Raw genomic sequence first — 21,820 nt, 5'->3', positions numbered from 1 at the left:
ATCAAAGTGAAAGCTGCTATAAAAAATGCTGGACATGTTTAAAAACGGGAAATGAGATATACACATTTATAGAACACAGAACATACAACAATATAGCACAGAACAGGCCCTTCGGCCCACGATATTGTGCCGAACTTCTAACCTAGATTAAGCACCCATCCATGTACCTATCCAAATGCTGCTTAAAGGTCGCCAATGATTCTGACTCTACCACTCCCACGGGCAGCGTATTCCATGCCCCCACCACTCTCTGGGTAAAGAACCCACCCCTGACATCTCCCCTATACCTTCCACCCTTCACCTTAAATTTATGTCCCCTTGTAACACTCTGTTGTACCCGGGGAAAAATTTTCTGACTGTCTACTCTATCTATTCCTCTGATCATCTTATAAACCTCTATCAAGTCACCCCTCATCCTTCGCCGTTCCAACGAGAAAAGGCCGAGAACTCTCAACCTATCCTCGTACGACCTACTCTCCATTCCAGGCAACATCCTGGTAAATCTTCTCTGCACCCTCTCCAAAGCTTCCACATCTTTCCTTAAGTGAGGCGACCAGAACTGCACACAGTACTCCAACTGTGGCCTAACCAAAGTCCTGTACAGCTGCAACATCACTTCACGACTCTTGAATTCAATCCCTCTGCTAATGAACGATAATACTCCATAGGCCTTCTTACAAACTCTATCCACCTGAGTGGCAACCTTCAAAGATCTATGTACATAGACCCCAAGATCCCTCTGTTCCTCCACCTGACTAAGAACCCTACCATTAACCCTGTATTCCGCATTCTTATTTGTTCTACCAAAATGGACAACCTCACACTTGGCAGGGTTGAACTCCATCTGCCACTCCTCAGCCCAGCTCTGCATCATATCTAAGTCCCTCTGCAGCCGACAACAGCCCTCCTCACTGTCCACAACTCCACCTATCTTCGTATCATCTGCAAATTTACTGACCCACCCTTTGACTCCCTCATCTAAGTCATTAATAAAAATTACAAACAGCAGAGGACCCAGAACTGATCCCTGCGGAACTCCACTTGTAACTGGGCTCCAGGCTGAATATTTACCATCTACCACCACTCTCTACCTTCGATCGGTTAGCCAGTTTTCTATCCAATTGGCCAAATTTCCCTCTAGCCCATGCTCCTGACTTTCCGCATAAGCCTACCATGGGGAACCTTATCAAATGCCTTACTAGAATCCATGTACACTACATCCACTGCTCTACCCTCATCCACATGCTTGGTTACCTCCTCGAAGAATTCAATAAGACTTGTAAGGCAAGACCTACCCTTCACAAATCCGTGCTGGCTGTCCCTAATCAAGCAGAGTCTTTCCAGATACTCGTAAATCCTATCCCTCAGCACCCTTTCCATTACTTTGCCTACCACAGAAGTAAGACTAACTGGCCTGTAATTCCCGGGGTTATCCCTATTTCCTTTTTTGAACAGGGGCACAACATTCGCTACTCTCCAGTCCCCTGGTACCACCCCCGTTGCCAGTGAAGACGAGAAGATCATTGCCAACGGTACTGCAATTTCCTCTCTTGCTTCCCACATAATCCTAGGATATATCCCGTCAGGCCCGGGGGACTTGTCTATCCTCAAGTTGTTCAAAATGTCCAACACCTCTTCCTTCCAACACCTCTTCTAGCTTATCAATCCGTTTCACACTCTCCTCTTCAACAATACGGTCCCTCTCGTTCGTAAATACTGAAGAGAAGTACTTTTTCAAGACCTCTCCTATCTCTTCCGACTCAATACACAGTCTCCCACTACTGTCCTTGATCGGACCTACCCTCGTTCTCGTCATTCTCAGGTTTCTCACATACGCACAGAATGCCTTGGGGTTATCCTTGATCCTATCCGCCAAGGATTTTTCATGCCCTCTCTTAGCTCTCCTAATCCCTTTCTTCAGGTCCCTTCTGGCTATCCTGTATCCCTCCACTGCTCTGTCTGAACCCTGTTTCCTCAACCTTATGTAAGCCTCCTTCTTCCTCTTTACTAGAAATTCAACCTCCCTCGTCAACCAAGGCTCCCTCACACGACCATTTCTTTCCTGCCTGATCGGTACATATATATCAGGGACACGTCGTATCTGCTCCTTTAAAAAGTTCCACATTTCCACCACATCCTTCCCTGACAGCCTATGCTCCCAACGTATGCTCCTCAAACCCTGTCTTACAGCATCGTAATTTCCCTTCCCCCAATTGTAAAATCTTCCTTGTTGTGCGCACCTATCTCTCTCCATAACCAAGGTGATAGTCACAGAATTGTGGTCACCATCACCAAAATGTTCACCCACTAACAAGCCCACCACTTGTCCCGGTTCATTACCGAGTACCAAATCCAATATGGCCTCCCCTCTGGTTGGACACTCTACATACTGTGTTAGAAAAGCTTCCTGGACACACTGCACACACACCGCCCCATCCAATCTACTTGATCTAAGTTTGTGGCTACTGCAGTAATAACGTACTGTTTACATTATATCTAAACTGTGTTAACCCAACTGAATGCTAATGCTGGGAAAAATGGATTTCATGAGCATGTGTTAGATGATGGCATTAACATTTTGTCGAGCACTGAGCTAGAGATCAGGTTATTTAGAAATTGATGTTGAATGATCAAAAGAACGAATTGAAAACTTTGCTGTAAAGGACCTTTTGGGAACAATGCCCACAATGCATTGGTTTTCTTTTATGCTGTTTGAGTACACGGTAGTTTTTTTATTTTATTTGAAGTAACTGTCATAAATCTGAATCGTGCAAGCCCTGAAGGTGTGAGGAGAAATTGGGGACTGCAGATGCTGGAGATCAGAGTCGAAGAGTGTGGTGCTGGAAGATCAGAGTCGAAGAGTGTGGTTCTGGAAAAAGCACAGTCAGGCAGCGTACTAGGAGCAGGAGAATTGACGTTTTGGGCATAAGCCCTTCATCAGGAATGAGGCTTATGATGAAGGGGGCTGAGAGATAAATGAGAAGGCGGTGTGGCAGGAGGGAGGTAGCTAGGAATGCGATAGGTAGATGAAGGTGGGGTTGAAAGTGATAGGTGATGAAGGGAGACAGAACGCCTCATCTACTACATAAGTTAAAGCCAGTGTGGTCTTCTCTACATTAGTAAGGCAGGTGGATCATTTCAGAGAATATATCTGGGATAGCCACATTGACCAACTCCACCGCCTTGTGGCTGAACACTTTAACTCTCCTTTCCACTCTGCCAAGGACGTGAGAGTCCTGGGCCTCCTCCATCGCCAAACCCTAACCACCCGAAGCATGGATGAAGAAAGGTTCCTCTTCTACCGTGGGACCCTCCAACCACAGGGGATTAATGTAGGTTTCCCCCATTTCCCCATTTACCCTAACTCCACCTTATCCCAATCCAATCTTCCAACTCAGCATCCTCCCTCCTTTTGAACGTTCTTATGTGTTCATCTTCCTTCCGATCAATCTGGTCCACCCGCCTCTCCCACCTTTCAGCCTGACCTTCAACTATCTATTAGATCACAGGAATTAGCTTAGAAAAATGCCAAGTACCGTAGTAAGCCAGTGGATTCGGAGAAATATAGGACCCAGCAACGGATGACCAAGAAAAGAAAATCAAAAAGTGAAAAAGCATACAAACAAAAGAAAAACATAAAGACTGCAAAAAAAGTACATCACTGTATGAAACAAAAATAAAAACAAGATCAAATATGGAACAGTGGGTGTGTGGACAGAATAATTTATTGAAGACAACAGAGAAATCACAGGGGAAAGAAACAGTTTCTTTGTGTCTATCTTCAAGGCAGAATATCCAGAAATTCTCCCAGAAATACCAAGTGACCATGGGACTTGTGTAAGTAAAGTCTAAGATCATTCCTGGAAGTGTTGAGGTCATGTTTTAAAAGAAAGCTGGATTGAGTATTTATAAATCTGACAGATCAGATGTACTTCATACAAGAATTTCAGAGGAAGCAGTAATAGGCATATTGATTGCATCGCAGATTATCTCGTTGTTTTCCAATACATTCCCGAAAGATATTTAGCCAATCTGGATAAGGCAAAGGTTACAAATATTATTTAACAGTTTAAGAAAGGATGAAGATGGAGAGTGGTGAACTACAGATCAGTAACTTGTCATCCGCGATCGGGTGTCTGTTGGGCTCAATTATAAAGAACGTGTTACTGGATATATAGAAGGTAATGGGAAAACTGGGGAGGATGATAACGAAAACCATAAGTGGTAAACATTTTTTGGAATGGTTTGAAGATGATTCTTGTGGACGTAGGCAATGAGGAGCTAATGGATAACGTATCATTGGATATTCAAGAGGATCTTTTTTAAGAACTCTCCCACTAACATCATAAGAAAAGTTAAAGTAAAAGGAATTGGGAAGAATTGGGCGGCACAGTGGCATAGTGGTTAGCACTGCTACCTCACAGCGCCAGAGACACGGATTCAACTCCCGCCTCAGGTGACTGACTGTGTGGAGTTTGCACATTCTCCCCGTGTCTGTGTGGGTTTCCTGCGGGTGTTCCGGTTTCCTCCCACAGTCCAAAATGTGCAGGTCAGGTGAATTTGCCATGCTAAATTGCCCGTAGTGTTTGGTATGGGGTAAATGTAGGGGTATGGGTGCGTTGCGCTTCGGCGGGTCGGTGTGGACTTGTTGGGCCGAAGGGCCTGTTTACACACTGTAATGCAATGTAATCTAAACACAAGCAAATAGGAAACGAAAAATTAGGTTTACATTCATGTGAATGTAATTGAAATATAGAAGATGCCACGCGCCAGCTGCACAGAGTGTTGCTGAGACTAAACTGAGAGTATTGTGTACCGTTTGGAGTCCCAATCTAAGATAGAATATACTACAGATGAACTGCAAAAGGTATTCTCCAGATTAATCCCTAAAATGGCAAGATTGTCTGATGTGGAAACTCAGCCTGTGATCTCGAGTTTCAAAAGATGAGAGGTTATTTTACTGAAACTTAGAAACATAGAGGGGAGAGAACAACCGAGGGACATGGAGAAGTGCAAGCAGGAGAGATGATGGAGAATCCCATGACATTCTACAAGGACAAGTAGAACAGAATAATCAGCAACAGTTAGTGTCCATTAGAAACCAAAGGGGCAATCAGTGTGTCAACGCGGAGAACATTGATAGATTGTTACATGTAAACATCACAGCTGTTTTACTTGGGAGAAGGAGGATGCAGGTACAGAATTGGAGAAGATGGACTGGAAAGCTCTTGAAAAGAGTTTAATGTAAAATACGAGCGGTGGTTTGAGGCTTTGTCTGGTATAAAATTGGACCAATCTGCAGGTCTGGATAATGTTGGAGTCAAGGGAGGAAAGACGCTGATTGGAAATTTTAATTAGAATCTGACAATAAGGGAGGTGCCAGAGGACTGGAGAACAGCTATTATGATTGCACTTCACAGTAAGGGTGGTAGAGATAGATCAAGAAACTATAGACGAGCGAGTATTAAATCACTGTTCAGGAAACTACTGTAGAAAATAGAGAAGGAGAAAATTGAACTCCAGTCAGAATGGCAAGGTTTGATCAGGGATAATCATCATGACTTTATCAGAGTGAAGTCACACTAATGGAGTTGATTCAATTAGTTTGAGGAGGTCGCTTATTTAGTTTTGATGCAATGCCTTTGACAAAGTTCCGCATGGGAAACTGAAAAAAATAAAGTAAAATCTCACAGTATCAAGGATAACTTGAAAAGTTACAGCGAAAATTGTCTTAGTGTCAGGAGGCAGAGAATGGTGGGAGAAGGCTGTTTGTGTGATTGGAGACCGGTGTCCCCTGGTGTACCACAGGGATCAGTGTTGTGTCCCTTATTGTTTGTAGCATTCATAAATGGTATAGATGTGAATCTGGAGGGGGAGTGGGTGGAGGGGTGGGAGTTGTGAGAAGCAAGTTTGTGTTTGACACAAAGATTGGCCGGGTGGTTGGTAGTGAGGAGGAAGTTCTGATTTTAAAGGAAAATACAAGTGGAATGATCAGATGGGCAGATCAATGGCAGATGGAATATGATCCTGATAAATATGAGGTGATGTACTTTGGAAGGAGGAACCAGACATGGGTTGAACACAATGATTGGCAGCACACTAGGGAGCTCAGAGGGTGTTTCTCCACACATCCCTGAATGTGACTGAAATGGGTAATGGACTAGTTAAGAATTGAACCTTGGGTGTCGCGTTTATTAATCAGGGAGTAGATTATAAGTGTTGTACAGGGCTTGGTTTAGTCCATGATGGAGTACTGTATGTCGTTCTGGGAGCCTCATAACAGGAAGGATGTAATTGTACTGGAGGGGATTGCAGAGGAGATTCACCAGGATGTTTCCTGGGATGGAGCATATCAGCAATGGAGAGAGGCTGGATAAGCTCGGGTTGTTTACTTTTGACAGAGAGGCTGAGGGGGATGTGATTCAGAAGGATAAGTTAACAAGGGGCATCGACAGGGTGGACAGACAGCATCTGTTCCTTTTAGACAGAGGGTCAAGAACAAGGGAGCACACTTTTAAAGTGAAGGGTTTGAGGTTCAGAGAGGATTTAAAGATGACTTTTTCTTCACCCAGAGAATGTTGGGGTCTGGAAAGTACTTTCTGAGAGGGGAGTTATCAAGGTTAACCTCTCAACTGTTAAAAGTACTTGGACAAGCACTTGGAAGTGCCATAACATTCCAGGCTATGGACCTTTTGTCGGAAAGTGGGACTAATATAGATCGTGCTGTATTTCTGTTGGCACAGAGACTATGCTCCTGTGAGTGTATGATGTGGAAGGTCAATGCTTGAGCAGCTTAACACAAGAATTGATGGGTTTCTGAAAATAATGTTCACAAAGGTTATAAGAGTGAACTGTTATAGCTTGTCAAATCATGTCAATGTGAGAAGTATGAAAAAAAAGTGCAGGTTTTTTCCAGTTTGAAACCAGAGAATGGAGAATGGGAAACAGGGAAATGGCAAAACTATGAATCCACTACTTCAGTTCTGTCTTCACAGAACTTTCTGACAATACCAGGAAAACCAGGTCTGGCGTGGAAAACGAAATAGAACATGGAACATAGAACATAGTAAGTAAATCGTTTGGGAGAAATTATTGGGAGTGAAAATAATGGTCATAGACAACACTAACACAGGTTTATGAAATGGGAATTATGTTTGAGAAACAGACTGGGAGACAAATGAAAGAGAAGCAATGGATGTAAAACATGTGGATTTTCAGAAAGATTTTGGTAAACTCCAAGCCTAGTTTGCAAAATCAAATCTTCGTGGATTGGGGTGAATATATGGCCATGCTTCTAGAATGGGACAGCTGGCAGGAAACAGTGAATAGAAATAAACAGACACGTGAAGCAACAGCCTGACATTGTATTTAAGGTCTGATTCTGTGAGTATGACTATATCCCTGACACCCCATCACCTTTCCCGGATATCTCCTCTCTCACCAGCAGGACAGACAAAGCAGAAGTGGTGGCACCGTGGGATACAGTTTGAAGGAAACTGTTCTGGGAGTCCTCAACAGTGACTCTGTATCCCATGAACTCTCATGGCGTTAGTTTACACATGGGAAAGGAAACCTCCTGCTGATTACCATGTACCAGCCTCTTCCAACTGATGAATCAGTACTCCTCCAAGCTGACCAACACTTGGAGGAAGCACTGAGGGTGGCAAAGGCACAAAATGTACTCTGGGTTAGGGACGTCAATGTCCACAAAAAGAGTGGTTCAGCAGCAGCGTTACTGATTGAGCTGGTTGGGTCCGAATGGATATAACTTCTCGACTCGGTCTGCGGCAGGTGGTGAAGGAACCCACAAGAGGGAAAAGCCATATTTGACCACAGCCTTACTAATCTGCCAGCTGCAGAAGTATCTGTCCATGACAGTATCGGGTAAGAGTGACCACCGAATAGTCATTGTGGAGATAAAGTCACGCTTGCATATTGAGAATAACATCCACCATTTTAGGTGGCACTGTCACCATGCTAAATAGGACAGACTTTGAACAGATCTAGCAGCTCAAGTCTGGGCTTCGATAATATGTTGTGGGTCATCAATAGCAGCAGAATTGTACTGCAGCACAACCTCATGGACTGGCATATCCCCCTCACAACAATTACCATCAAGCCAGAGGATCAACCTTGATTCAATGGAGTGTGCAGGAGGGCAGGAGCAGCACTGGGAATACCTGAAAATGAGGTGTCAGCCTGATGAAGTCACCAACCATGACTACCTGCGTGCCAAACAGCATAAGCAGTTAGTCATAGACAGAGCTAAGTGATCCCACAAGCAACGGTGCAGATCTCAGCTCTGCAGTCCTTCTACTTCTCGTAGAGAATAGTTATGGACAATTAAACAAGTCATCGGAGGAGGACATTCCACAAGTATCCCCATCCTTAATGATGGAAGAGCCTAGCACTTCAGTGCAAAAAATAACGTTCATGCATTCGCAACAATCTTCAGTAAGAAATGCTGAGTGGATGATCCATCTCGGCCTCCTCCAGTGGCCCTCAACAATTCAGTTACCAGTCATCAGCCAATTTGATTCTCTCCATACGATATCCAGATTCAGTTGGAGACACTGGATACCTCAGAGGGTACATACCCTGACAACATTCTGGCAATAGTACTGAAATGTTGTTCTCCAGACCTTGTTACTGCCCTCACCAAGCTGTTCCAATACCGTTACAACAACATTTCACCGATTACATGGAGAATTACCCCAAGTATCTCCTGTACATAAAAAGCAGACCAAATCCAATCCGGCCAATACCTCCGCATCAGTCTACTCTCGATCATCAGTAAAGTGGTGGAAGTTCTCAGTACTTTTAAGAAGCACCTGCTCAGCAATACCCTGGTCAATGACGCCCAGTTTGGGCTCCACCAGGGCCACTCAGCTCCTGACCTCATTACCATGGTTCAAACATGGACAACAGAGCTGAATTCCAGAGGTGGGGTGAAAGTGATAGCCCTTTAAATCAAGGCTGCCTTCGCCCAAGTGTGTTATCAAGGGGCCTTAGCAAAACTGGAATCAATGGGCATCAGAGGGAAACTCCCCGCTGGTTAGAATCATACCTGACACTTAGGAAGATGGTCATGGTTGATAGAGGTCAGTCAACTCAGCACCAGGATAAATCTGTAGGAGTCCCTCGGGCAGTAGCCTAGGCATCTTCAGGGCTGCTTCATCAAAGACCTTCCCTCCATTTTAAGGTCAGAAGTGGAGATGTTTGCCAATGATTGCACAATCTTGTGCAACATTTGTGGCTCCTCAGATACTAAAGCAGTCCATGTTCAAATACAACAAGACCTGGACAGTATCCAGGCTGACAAGTGGCAAGTAATAGTCACGTCACACAAATGCCAGACCGTGAACATCACCACTAAAGTACAATCTAACCTGCCCCTTGGCATTCAACGGTGTTACTGTCACTGAATCCACAGTGGACTGCAGCGGTGCAACAAGGCAGCTCACCACCACCTTCTCAAGGGGCAACCAGGGACAGGCCACAAATGCTGGCCCAGCCAGTCACACCCAGATTCAGGAAATAAATATTATTTAAATAAAATAACAGAGGAAGGTTTCTGGGATATCACAGAGATCGGTGCTCAGGTCCCAGTTGTTCACAATACCCATTAAACATTTGGTTCTCGGATTCAAATACAATATTTCCCAACCTGCTGATAGAACTAAAGGATGTTGGATTGCGAGTGGGTGAGGAGGTTGTAAAAAAGCTTCAAGGTGACTAAGACAAGTGGTGTGAATGGGCAAATACGTGGCAGATGGAAAGCAAGGTGGGTTGAGGTGACAGTGTGCCCTTTGGTTGGAACAAGAGATTGGCAGATTTTCGTTTGAAAAGGGATTGTTTGAAACATGTTGATCTGAAAAGCGACGTATGGGCCTTTTTGTTGTTTCCTTCTGCGCGGCCCTCCGAGGTCCCTACAGCACAGTGTGGTCTGAACCTACAAGGCAATACTGGGAATGGCATTCACACGCTGCCCAGTGTACAAAGACCTACCAAGTGGGGAGCTGTAACATTGCAAAGGATCTGGATCTCCCTGTACACCAGTTACTGAAAGCAATATTGCAGGAGCAAGAACCAGATAGGAAGATCAATGATGTGCTGACCTTCATTTCAGGGGGATTTGAGTCCAGGAGTAAGCGTGTCTTACTGCAGCTGTAGAGAGCTTTGGTGTGACCCTATCGCAAACACTGTGCAGTATTCTGCAGATTTGGTCTCAGTACATAATAAAGGACAAACCTGACATTGAGGGAGAGTAGTGAAGGATGACCAGACCGATCTCTAGGATGACAGGCTTGTTGTGGGAGCAGAGTTTGGGGCGACTGGGCCTGTATTCCATGGGGTTTAGGAAAATGGGTGGAGATCTCAGTGAGATATATAAAGCTCTGACAGGGTGAGACGGATTGGAAGCAGGGATAATAATTCCCCTGGCTGTGGTGTCTAAAACAAGGGTCCACAGTATTAGGTACAGACAGACCATTCTGCAATGAGATGACAATAAATGTCTGCACTCAGTGACTGGTGAACCTGGGGAATGCGCTCGAAGCTGGAAGCCAAGACACTGAATATAAATACGGACGTAGAGACAGTAATGGAATGGTGGGAGAGAAGGAGAACGGTATGGAAATAAAGGGAAAGGTATCATTATATTGAATTGGGTAGCAAACTCGACAGACCAAATGGACTACTGCACTTCCTACTTTGTAGCTTCCCACAGTAATTCACATTAAGGGATGTGTACAGTGTGTGGAAAAAGTGCATTGTGTACATATTTGAACATGAACTGGAATGGGGAAGGCTCAATGTGTAGTTTGACCTACTCAATTCCCGATGTTTCTATGTAGTCTGTAAATGTTGTCACAAGCTCTCAGATGTTAGGAAGGAGGTCTCTGCAGGGTCAACAGGACTGTGTTTCTCATTCCCTTTTTCCGATACTGAGGCTGGGGCCGGGTGTTCTGTCCGGTTTTATCTTTTAGACCTCGGAACAGTTGGATACAATAAAATGTCTTGTTTGGCGGATTCAGAGACCATTGAAGAGTTTATCACATTCTGTGTGTGTGCAGTGACGTTTAGGCCAGACCAGTAAAACACGGGAGATTCACTTTCTGAAAGGACATTTGTGAAGCAAATTGGTGTGTACAATCGACATTGGCTTGAAGGTCACTATTTACGGACACCAGATTTTGCATCTTAATATTTTGTCAATTGTGTTTAACTTACACCAGCTGCCAGAGCATTAGCCTGGTCTGGATTAGTAATCCAGTGACCTCTCCACAGCAGCACCATCTCTACATGGGGACCTATCTGAAATCATACTGAGCAGGTTATTTGTGCTGCTTGATAACTCTGTCAAAAAGAACTCCCACCAATTTGACTGTCGTGGTGGGACTGAGGCGGAGGTAACTGGCCAGATTGTAATTATATTCCCCTTAGGAACTGGACATAGTTGAGTAATTTTCCACATTACCAGGGAGATGTCAGAGTTGGAGCTGGAATGAAAGAGCTTCCCCAGGGACACGGCTTATTGTGCAGCATAAGTCTTCAGTCCTATTACAGGAATGGGGTCAGGGACCATTGCCTTTTTCGTATGTACTGTGTTCAGCTGTTTCTTCATGTCACGAACAGCAAATCGAATTGGTTGAAGACGGGCATCTGTGATTCTGTGACTATCATGGCGAGGGTGAGGTGGATCATCAACTCCACACTTCTGGCTGAGGGTGGTGCAGATACCACATCCTAGTCTTTTACACTGATGTACAGGACTGTTCAATTATTTAGGATGGGGATATTCGTGGAGCCCTTTCTTCCGTCATTTGTTTAATCATCCATCACCATTTATGACAGAATGTGACAGGATTGCGGAGCTTCGATCAGATCTGTTTGGCAAGAGTTAGCATCAGGTTTAGGTTCACGTGGTTCTGACCCGGTCATGTTCACTCACAGTCATTACTGAAACATAGATCGTATTGATGGTAATGGCAGACTGTGGAAATTATTCGAGGCTGAAAGTTACAGGTTGTGGTTGAATGCTGTTCTGCTTCCCCTGCTGCTGTAGTCTACAGCACCACATAAATACGATACGCAGTTTTGAGCTGCAATATCTGCAATGCAATTCTGCTGTCTGTCCTTTAGTTCACATCGAGACCCATTCACCCATCAGTCATGTACTCAGTGACCTACTCTGGTTTCTGATGTGGAAATACTTCCATTTTCATACTGTCATTCTGCTGAGGGTCTCTTCCCGGGTCATGCTTTCAATCTGACATTCTGCAAAACCAATTAACTGTTTTTAATCAATTGTTTAATTCATCTGAATCTTTTTCCTTGAGTAATACCATTTTCTGTGTTTAAAGTGAATGTGTTTCCTCTGTTTCTTTCCCTGATCATGATTAAGAGCTCTGCAGTGTCAGTGATGCCAGCCTTATGTAATTTCCGAGCCAATGAATTCTCTGGATTCCCAATCATCTTCACCACATTGTATGTTTCCTCTTTTGGTTTGATGCCTTATTACTCATGGTTGCCTTGTCCTGCCATGAGTACGTTTCGTCACCTTTGGGAGAATTTCTGATATCCTCCGAAATATCCCCAGAAATTCCTGCTTTAGCTGTTCCATGATCTGCCCTGCTCGGCTCCCCTTCCAATTAACTCTGGCCAGCTCCTCCCACATGTCATTGTAGTTACATTGTTCAATTATAATCACATTACATCAAGAACAGATCGATAGATATAAACCAAAAGAAGGAGCTTTGAGAGAGGAGATGCAAAAAATAATTAGTAAATTTCTTAACTAGATACAAAGAGAGAAAGAGCGAGACAACATAGATGAGGAAATATGAAAAATGAGAAAACTAGATCATTGAAAGAAGTAGATGCACATCCCTCAATGTTTTGGCAATTCCTGTGTGCTGTGGTCCTTTGTATAGTGCATGTACAACAGAGCAATATGTTCAAATGCTGAGTCTGATGCCAGAATTTTTATCTCCAATAATATGACAGACACTAGCTTTGGAAAGTATCCAACAGACCAATATATTGAAATCTGGTAGAAAGGGGATTAACTGAAATAAGTTGGGACACCAGAAGCAAGAATTTATAACACATCCTGATAAGAATGAGAGATTGGAGTGGAGAATTCCAGAAAAACAGGGAACGTTGAGGGAAGGGGAACATATCATTTTAGAAGAGAATAAAATGACGTTTTAATGTTTTATAAATTTTATATATCATATGCATCACTTTTTGTTTACTGTGTCTCCGTTGTTCATTTAGAATGTGTTGTGCATATATGAAAAATGTTACTTATCTGCTCACACACATTATTTAAACAGTGTGTATAAAATCATTTTTCCGCCATTGAAATGGTCCTGTTGTTGTGTTACCATGATACATGAACACCAACTGGCCACCAAAAGACATGACCCATTATCACTATGTTCCATACATACAGGCAAAGAAGGGCACCACTTTAATTGGGACAACGCACACACATACTAAGACACTCAAGTACGTTCTTAGAGGAATGGCATTCTGACCAGAAGTCTGCCAATAAACACATCAGTTTAGATCCTATCTACATTCTCTTGTAAAACAAAAGAACTGGAAATGACATCACCCATCTTAAGAACCCAAGACCTATAAATAGAGAGGCGCGACATACCACCAGCACTTCAGCAGAGACTCTCACTGATGATGTTACCTAGTCATAGTGTCGGATCGTCAGAAAACAAACCTGCAAGCACAGCGAGCTAACTTGCATACATACAAACTGTTATTTTTCTTTTATTAGTGGAACTTGGGAATTCTTTGTCACTCATGTATTAACAGAGTACGAGGTGAGGTGAGCTTTCTTGGGTTTGTGGTTTTAATTAACAGAAGTCCTCGACATAGATGTCTCCACAGTTTGGGGCCCTGCCGGATGGAACTTGGACAGATTTGAACAGATTTCAGGTACAAAATGTCCCAGCAAATTCCAACACGTTGCAATTAGTGACCTAGATCTTCAAATAAAACCGGTCGGAAAATCTTTTTAATTTTGTTTACTGGTGGTGGTTTAAATTAAAAGTGAGGGAAAAGGCTTTTAATATTACTAAAGAGGTTCCCAAATTTGCCAAGAAAGTTTAGAAAGACAAAAGGAGGACATTTTTTAGAATTAGCAAATAGATTGGAATTGGGATTAACCAGGGACCAAAGGAAAGCTGAAATTGTAATGGAGTTGGGAAAGCACTTTGATGTATCAGAGAAACAGACAAGTGCAGTCGAGTTAGATAAAACTTAAATTGCAAATATGGCAACTGAAGTTAGAAGATAAAGAAAGAGACGGAAACAGAGAGAGAGAAAAAAGTGAAGGAGAGGAAAAAGAAAGAGAGAGAGAATTTGAGATTCAGAAGTTGGGAATTAAACAAGAAAGTTAAATTAACAGGATGGAGATGAAGGGAGAACGTCGGGATGTATACAACTATGTTAGTGCCTTGCCATATTTCGGTGAGAAAAATGTCAAAACCTTTTTTATTTCATTTGAAAAAAATAACTCGGCAGATGACGTGTCCAGTGAACTTGTGGGTAAAGCTCATTCAGACTAAGCTGGTGGGCACAGCTGGTGAGGTATGTGCAGCGATGTCAGATGAGGGATCAGGAGATTATCAAGATGTTAAATTGGTTATTTTGATTGGTTATGAATTGGTACCAGAAGCATATAGACAGAGGTTCATAAAAATAGAGACGCAACCAGGTCAGACTTATGTTAAGTTTGAAAGAATTAATTACAGTCATTTTGAAAGATGGGTGCTGGACTTAAAAATAGATAAGACCTGTGAGGCTCGAAGGGAGATTATTATGCTGGAGAAGTTGAAAGACTCACTTCCAGAGATGGTAAAAATTCATGTGCACGAACAGAAAGTTCAAGAAGCGAGAAGCGCGGCAGAAATGGTAGGTAAATATGCATTGGTGCATGAGATGAAATTTAGCTTCCAGGAGAATTTTCATGCTATGAGGGATAGAAATTGGGAGAAGGGAAGTTCACAAATTGCAAAGCGAACAGTAGCGCACAATAGTTTACCACAAGTGAAAAAAGAAGCCCAAAGGGTTTGAAAGGAGGTGAAAGGCCTCAGGTGTTCTCAGTATAAGGGAGTGGAACACAGAAAATGACAGTGCTGATGGTTTAAGAAGGGCACTGGGAAAAGGTGTTTTCATTGAAGTAAGCTGGGACACACTGTGATGGTCGTTGAAGGAAGGCATTTTGCGGAAAGATGCGGTAAAAGAGGCTAAGCCAGTGGCATTAGTGAAACTGGTAAAGGAGACCCCAAGTAGAGCGAGGAGCTGCAGGAGAGTGCACAGCCGAGGCAGGGTCTAGGTATGGAGTCGGTACCTGATATCTGAAAGAATTCACCTCTATAGATAAAGTTTACTTAGAAAGATCAGGGGGAGAAGGACAAGAAGTTATAATTTTGTGAGATACAGGATCTGCTCAGTCTCTAATAGTTGAGAAGTGAGGCGCTGGAAAAGCACAACAGATCAGGCAGCATCCAGACAGCAGGACAATCGAATATCAGGCAGAAACCGATTGTCAGGAATGGGGTGGGGGGACAATGGGGCTAAAATATAAATACGAGGGTAGTAGCTGTGCTGGTGGGAGGGTCACTGGGAAGGCGATAAGAAGATGTAGGAGGGAGTAATAGTGATATGTCGGTTTGGAGGGTGGAGTCGGTAGGTGGGAAGGAAGCTGGCCAGTTAGGGCGGTTCAAGAGGACAGTGCTAGATTGAATGGTTCATTCTGGCAGAGGTTGGGGGAGGGGAGATTTGGAATTTGGTGAAGTCAACGTTGATGATGGTTCTAGTTTGAGGGTTCTAGTTGTCCTACCACCTATCCACAACACCCTCCTCTCCGACCTATCACCATCACACCGACCTGCGTCTACCTATTGCCTTCCAAGCTATCTTACACCCAGCTCCACTCCCACTCTCCTATTCATTTCTCGGCCCCCTTCCCCCTCCCTTACCCCACCCCCCACTTTCCTGATGAAGGATTTATGCCTGAAACGTCAACTCTTCTGCCCCTCAGATGGTGCCTGGTTGACTATGCTTTTCCAGCCCCACACTTTTCAACTCTCATCTCCAGCCTCTGCAGCCCTCACTTTCTCTCGGCCTCTAATAGTGAGAGATGAAAGTATTTTCACTCTTTCTGACATATTAATCAAGATCGTAACATTTGTGGAATGGGGTTAGAAATTAAGTATTCCCTTGTGTAACATCAAGATGGAATGCCAAATCAAGGTTGGGGAAGTAACAGTGACAGTGAGTAACAGAGTGTCATTTCCAGGATTACAGTTAATTCTTGTGAACGATTTAACAGGATCCAAGGTGGGAGTAGCACCCCTTGTATTGGAGAAGGCAAAAGGAAAACTAGGGAATTGGGGAGTTAAAAGAAAAATACCCATGATTTTTCCAGACTGTATAGTGACAAGATTCCACTGTCATAAGTTAGAGCAGGAAGGAAAACTGTAATAAAAAGCCAAATGAGTTGATGTGCAGTGAACCGACCCCCTGTCTGATGTAACAGTGCAGGAAAAACCTGAACAGGCAGAGGATCAGGCAGAGGGGTTTAGTCCTGAAAGGCGAATGGACTTACAACAGATATATACACACACATTCACACACACATACACATGCACACACACAGAAAAGGAATCAAAATATATTGTCGAACGTTGTTAACTTAAAGATAGAATCCTAAAATTAAAATGGAGACCCCGATAGGTGAGTGCAGAAGGGAAATGTGCCGAAGTGCACCAGATTATTTTAGAGGTAGCGTACAGTGTTACGGGTAGCACATAAACTAACGGCAGGGGGTCACCTTGGTGTACAGAATAATCAGGTTAAGGTACAGAGGCATTTCTAGTGGCCTGCAATGCACACGGATGTGATTAGTTTTTGACGTACATGTCAAACATTCTAAATGGTAGGTAAGTCACAGGCAGTAATAAAGCCAGAACCTTTGTTAGCAATTCCTGCATTCGTAGAACATTTCACGTAGGTTATGATGAGTTGTGTAGCTCCCCTATCTAAAATAAAAGTGGAAACTAATATTTGCTAGCCATAATGGATGTGTCTACCGGATTTCCAGAGGCAATTCTATTATGGAGTGTTAAGGTAAAAAGGGACGTGGAGGAGTTGGTAGCTTTCTTTACTCACTGTGGGCTCCGCAGAGAGATTCATTCAGACCAAGGTCTCATTTTACCAATCAGCTGTTTAAGGAAGTCATGGATAGCTTAGGCATACAGCAGTTTAAATCAAGGGCGTCCCATCCTGAATCCCAGGGAGCCTTGGAAAGTTAGCATCAGACGTTGAAGACCATATTAACAGTGTACTGTCAGGATTACCGGAATGATTGGAATGAAGGTGTCTCATTAAATTGTTTGCCATTGGACAAAAATTATTTGCACCAAATAAATCTACTCAGTTTACTTCCTTTCAGTTAATATTTGAAGTGAGAGGTCCTTTGGAATTAATTGAATATAAATTGACAGGACCGAAGTCAGAGATCTCACACTCGGATTATATATGTGAGGTGACGGAGAGATTAGATGGAGTAGGTGAGTTCGCTAAACAGCACCTGAAAGGCACAGCATAGAATGAAGCACGTAGCAGATAAAAACTCTGAAATTTTGACGATTTCCTGTGGGGAAAGACGTATTAGTATTGCCACCAGTGATAGGAATTCCCTTCAAAGCCAGGTTTAGTGACTCAGGAACAGAGGTATGGTCAGAAGAACAAATTGTGTAGTTTATCTGTATGATATAGTGACCTTTAGCATGTGATTGAAAGCTCACATGTTACAGTTGGCAGAGCATGTTGAACGATTACAAGAAGCAAACTTGGTAATAAACTTAAAGAAAACAGAATTCGCGAAGGCAGAGGGGACGTTCTTGGGACATTACATTGGACATGGAAGGTTGATCCCATGGAACACAAAGACGAAGGGCTTTGAGGAATTTCCACGACCGTCCTCGAAGAAAGAGGTGCTTCAATTTTTGGAAGTGATTGGATTCTATCGGACATTTGTTCCAAACTTCAGCAGCGTATTGGCACCACTGATGGACTTAGTAAAGAAGGAAACAGAATTGTGGTGGACAGAACAATGCCAGGAGGAATTTGAGAATTTTAAAGCAGGATTAATCACCGCACCAGTTTTAGCTATACCAAATATTCTGAAACCCTTTGAAAATTCTGTTTGCTTCTCGGGATTTCGGGGTTGTAGATTTATTGATACAGAAAGGTTATGATGGATTTGAGTGGCTAATTGTCTACTTGTCGAAAAACGCAATATCCACCAGAAAGAAAAATACAACATTCTCTATTATTGAAAAAGAATGATCAAGTTTTGCAGTGACCTGACAATATTTTAATGTTTATGTGACAAATAAATTGTCGGAGATGGTTGTGGACAACGACAAACCTCTCGTTTTTTGGAATATTTAAAGACCAGAATATGAGAGTATTTCATTGGAGTCTTATCACACCAACTTTAAACTTACAAAATGTACATGCTGTGGGTCCTAAAATGTGATAGCAGATGTGTTATCGCGGAATTAAAGGAAAAAGTTTAGATAAGATTTGACTTATACCAGTTTAAATAGGTGCACAAAATTAATATGAATGACATAATTGAGATTAGTACTTCTGTATTTCATAATAATGGGATTAAGAATTAGAGGAAAAGAAACGAAGCCATCTTTTCATTCTGATGGTTCTTCTTTTTTCTGAAGTAGGGAGGTCTTATGAGGTCGAAAGCATGTCAGGTCACTTTAAGACAGAACGGGTTTTGTTGAATAGAAAGTACAGCACAGATGCCAGCTAAATGTCAGATTGTTCCATATGTCACAATTAGCTGGGAAATGGAGACCTGAGTTTTGGTTGCTGTTTTGACAACAATCCAAATGCAACCAAAGATTTTAAATAACGTTCAGGATACCAGAAGCCAACAGAACTTGAATATTATTGTTTGGACATCTGGAAAGCAATCAAATTATGAGAATTGTTGTATCATGGGGAGTATATAAACCCAGCATTTTGAACACTAGAGGGAGAGCCACTGCCATCCAACAGCAGAGTAACTGCTGTAGAGCAGGAGTGCTAACTGGCCATCTCAAACACTCTCTATCAATGACACATGTTCATGTAAACCTACTTGCAATTAAAAAAAATGATCCAGGGAGATCAGCAGCTGGAAGAGTGAACACAGTGGGGAAGATAGAGGCTGTGTGGTCTTGAGATTGTAATGTTTAATATGTGGGCTTTTGGAACAGAATATTTTTCCAGAGTCGGAGTCAGATAGTAAGTAGCTATGAAAAGAGGGGCTTGTATTTGTGAATAGCTGTTGTTTAGTGTTCACTATTAAAGTTAAGAAACTAACTTGCTAATCTTTGTTTAAATAGTGGAAAGTAGGAGATCTGTGTCACTCATATTTTAACAGACTACGAGGTGAGGACAGCTTTTCTGGGTGTTTGGTTTTAATTAACAGAGGGGTTTCGACTCTACATTGTAAATGTCCATCCACGCTAACCCCAATTCCCTGCAGTTGGCCCATATCCTTCCAGTCCTTTCCTATCCACATATTTATCCAAATGCTTTTGAAATGTTGTTAATGTAACCCCCTCAACCACATCTGCTGGCAGCTCATCCACGTACCAGCCTCTGGCCCCTCAGGTTCCCTTTTATTCCTTCCCCTTTAACCTCAAACTGATCCTCTCTCGTCCTCGATTCTCTAAACCTTGGAAAAAGACTGCGAGCATTAACCCTACCATTATGATCTTATTCAGCTCTATAAGGACTCCCTCAGTCTTCTACATGCTAAAGAAAAGGTCCTAGCTTTTCCAAACTCTCCCTATAACTCAGACCATTGGGTCCTGGCAACTTCCTTGAAAATTTCTTTTGCACTCTTTCTAATTTAATAACATCCTCCCTGTAACAAGGTGACAAAACTGAATACAATACTCTCAGTGCAGCCTTACCAAAGTCCTGTGTAACTGCAACATAAATTCCCAACTTCTCTACTCAATGTCTTACCTGATGAAGGCTAGTGTGCGAAACGCCTTCTTCACTGCCCTGCCTACCTGTGACTCCACTCTCAGAGAACCGTGCACCTGAACACCAAGGTCTCTCTGCCCACTACACACTTGAAGGTCCTCCCATTCACCATGAGACTCCTACCTTGATTTGAGTTCCCAAAATGTAAGACATCACGCATCTATATTAAATTCCATTTGCCATTTCTCTGCCCATTTCTCCACCTGATTAAGGTTCTGCTGCAATTTCTGAAAAACTTCCTCACTGATCATGCTCCCACTTATTTTAGTGTCATCTGCAAACTTACTAATCATGCCTTGTACATTCTCAACTAATTCATAGATAACAGCTATGGACCCAGCCTCCCGTCTGACAAGCATCCTTCCACTAAACCGTGTCTGCCTTCTACCATCAAAACAACTGTGTATCCAATTTGCCAGTTCCCCCAGCATTCCACGTGGTGTCCCCTTCCAGAGCAGCCTGCCGTGTGGGACCTTATCAAAGGCCTTACTGAAATCCATAGAGACTATGTCTACCGCTCTGTCCTCATCAAACTTCCTGGTCACTTCATCAAAGAACGCAAACAAATTTGGGAAGCATGATCTCCCACTCACATGTCGATGCTGACTGCCACGAATCAAACCCTGTGTAAGTAATGGGTGCAGACAATGGTATGCTGTACTTCATTGTAAGATGATTCGAGTACATAAGTAAAGCCATCTTCCTGCTGTTGGAGAGCCTTGCTGAGAGAGCATTTGGGGCACTCTCTACAGATTTGATGTCCTTTGTAAGGAATGATCTTCTGACCACAGACACCAGTGATGGTAACATGAGGATGGGGTAAAGAAGCTAAGTGTTTAACCTGTAGAGCTGTGAGAGACTAAGGAATGGGGACGCTGAAACACGAGGAGTGGCAGTGATCACTTATTTCCAAAAGACACATTGGTAGTGTGAGAAATTCCATACTTTACCCAGGATTGAGTGGTTTGATTTATTGTCACGTGTAACTCAGTACAGGGAAACACTTTGTTTATGAGCAGTGGGGGCAGGTCATAGTAAGCATGGCCAGGCAGATCATAGGGTGGAAATAGACTTGGACCGAGTAAGGCATACAGGTTACACGAAACAGGACGTGCACTAGGCAAGATCAACACGAGCAAGATCACAATTATTTGAACTTAGAGAGTCCATTCTTCAATCTAACATGGCTTTCCGAATAGGTTATATGCCTTTACTAACTCTCCCCAAGTTATTGTGCAGTCGGCGTGTGAACCCTGTACTGAACGCCAGGTTGTTCACAATCCCCAACAGCAGCCACAATACCTTCCATCTGAAAATTGTAGCCATTCCCACCAGCTTCCGCCTTACATAGAGAACACCAGGCTGGCTTCTCGGAGATGGAAGGTGCCTTCTTGAGACTTCACACAAGACATATGGCTTCCCTCCTCAGCATGTTAAAGTCCTACATGTGTATCATGAGCAACGGAGCCAGGAGGAACAACGTGGAACAGTCTGTCTGTGCAGCCTCTGCTCCAATTGTTCATCATGTTCGAGCATCAATCTGGAGACACTTAAGACTGCCGATGCTGGAGATCAGAGAAGAGCGTTGATTGCTGGAAAAACGCAGCAGGTCAGGCAGCATCCGAGAAGCAGGAGAATCTACGTTTCGGAATAAGACATTCATCAGGAATCAGCATCAATTACCACATTCTGCCCCCGTGTAAGTGCATTGAGGTCGGAATGGCCT

Source organism: Chiloscyllium punctatum, chromosome 33 (assembly GCF_047496795.1).
Source record: "Chiloscyllium punctatum isolate Juve2018m chromosome 33, sChiPun1.3, whole genome shotgun sequence".
Taxonomy (NCBI): domain Eukaryota; kingdom Metazoa; phylum Chordata; class Chondrichthyes; order Orectolobiformes; family Hemiscylliidae; genus Chiloscyllium; species Chiloscyllium punctatum.
The sequence above is the reverse complement of the archived record's forward strand: the minus strand, read 5'-3'. Positions refer to the sequence as shown.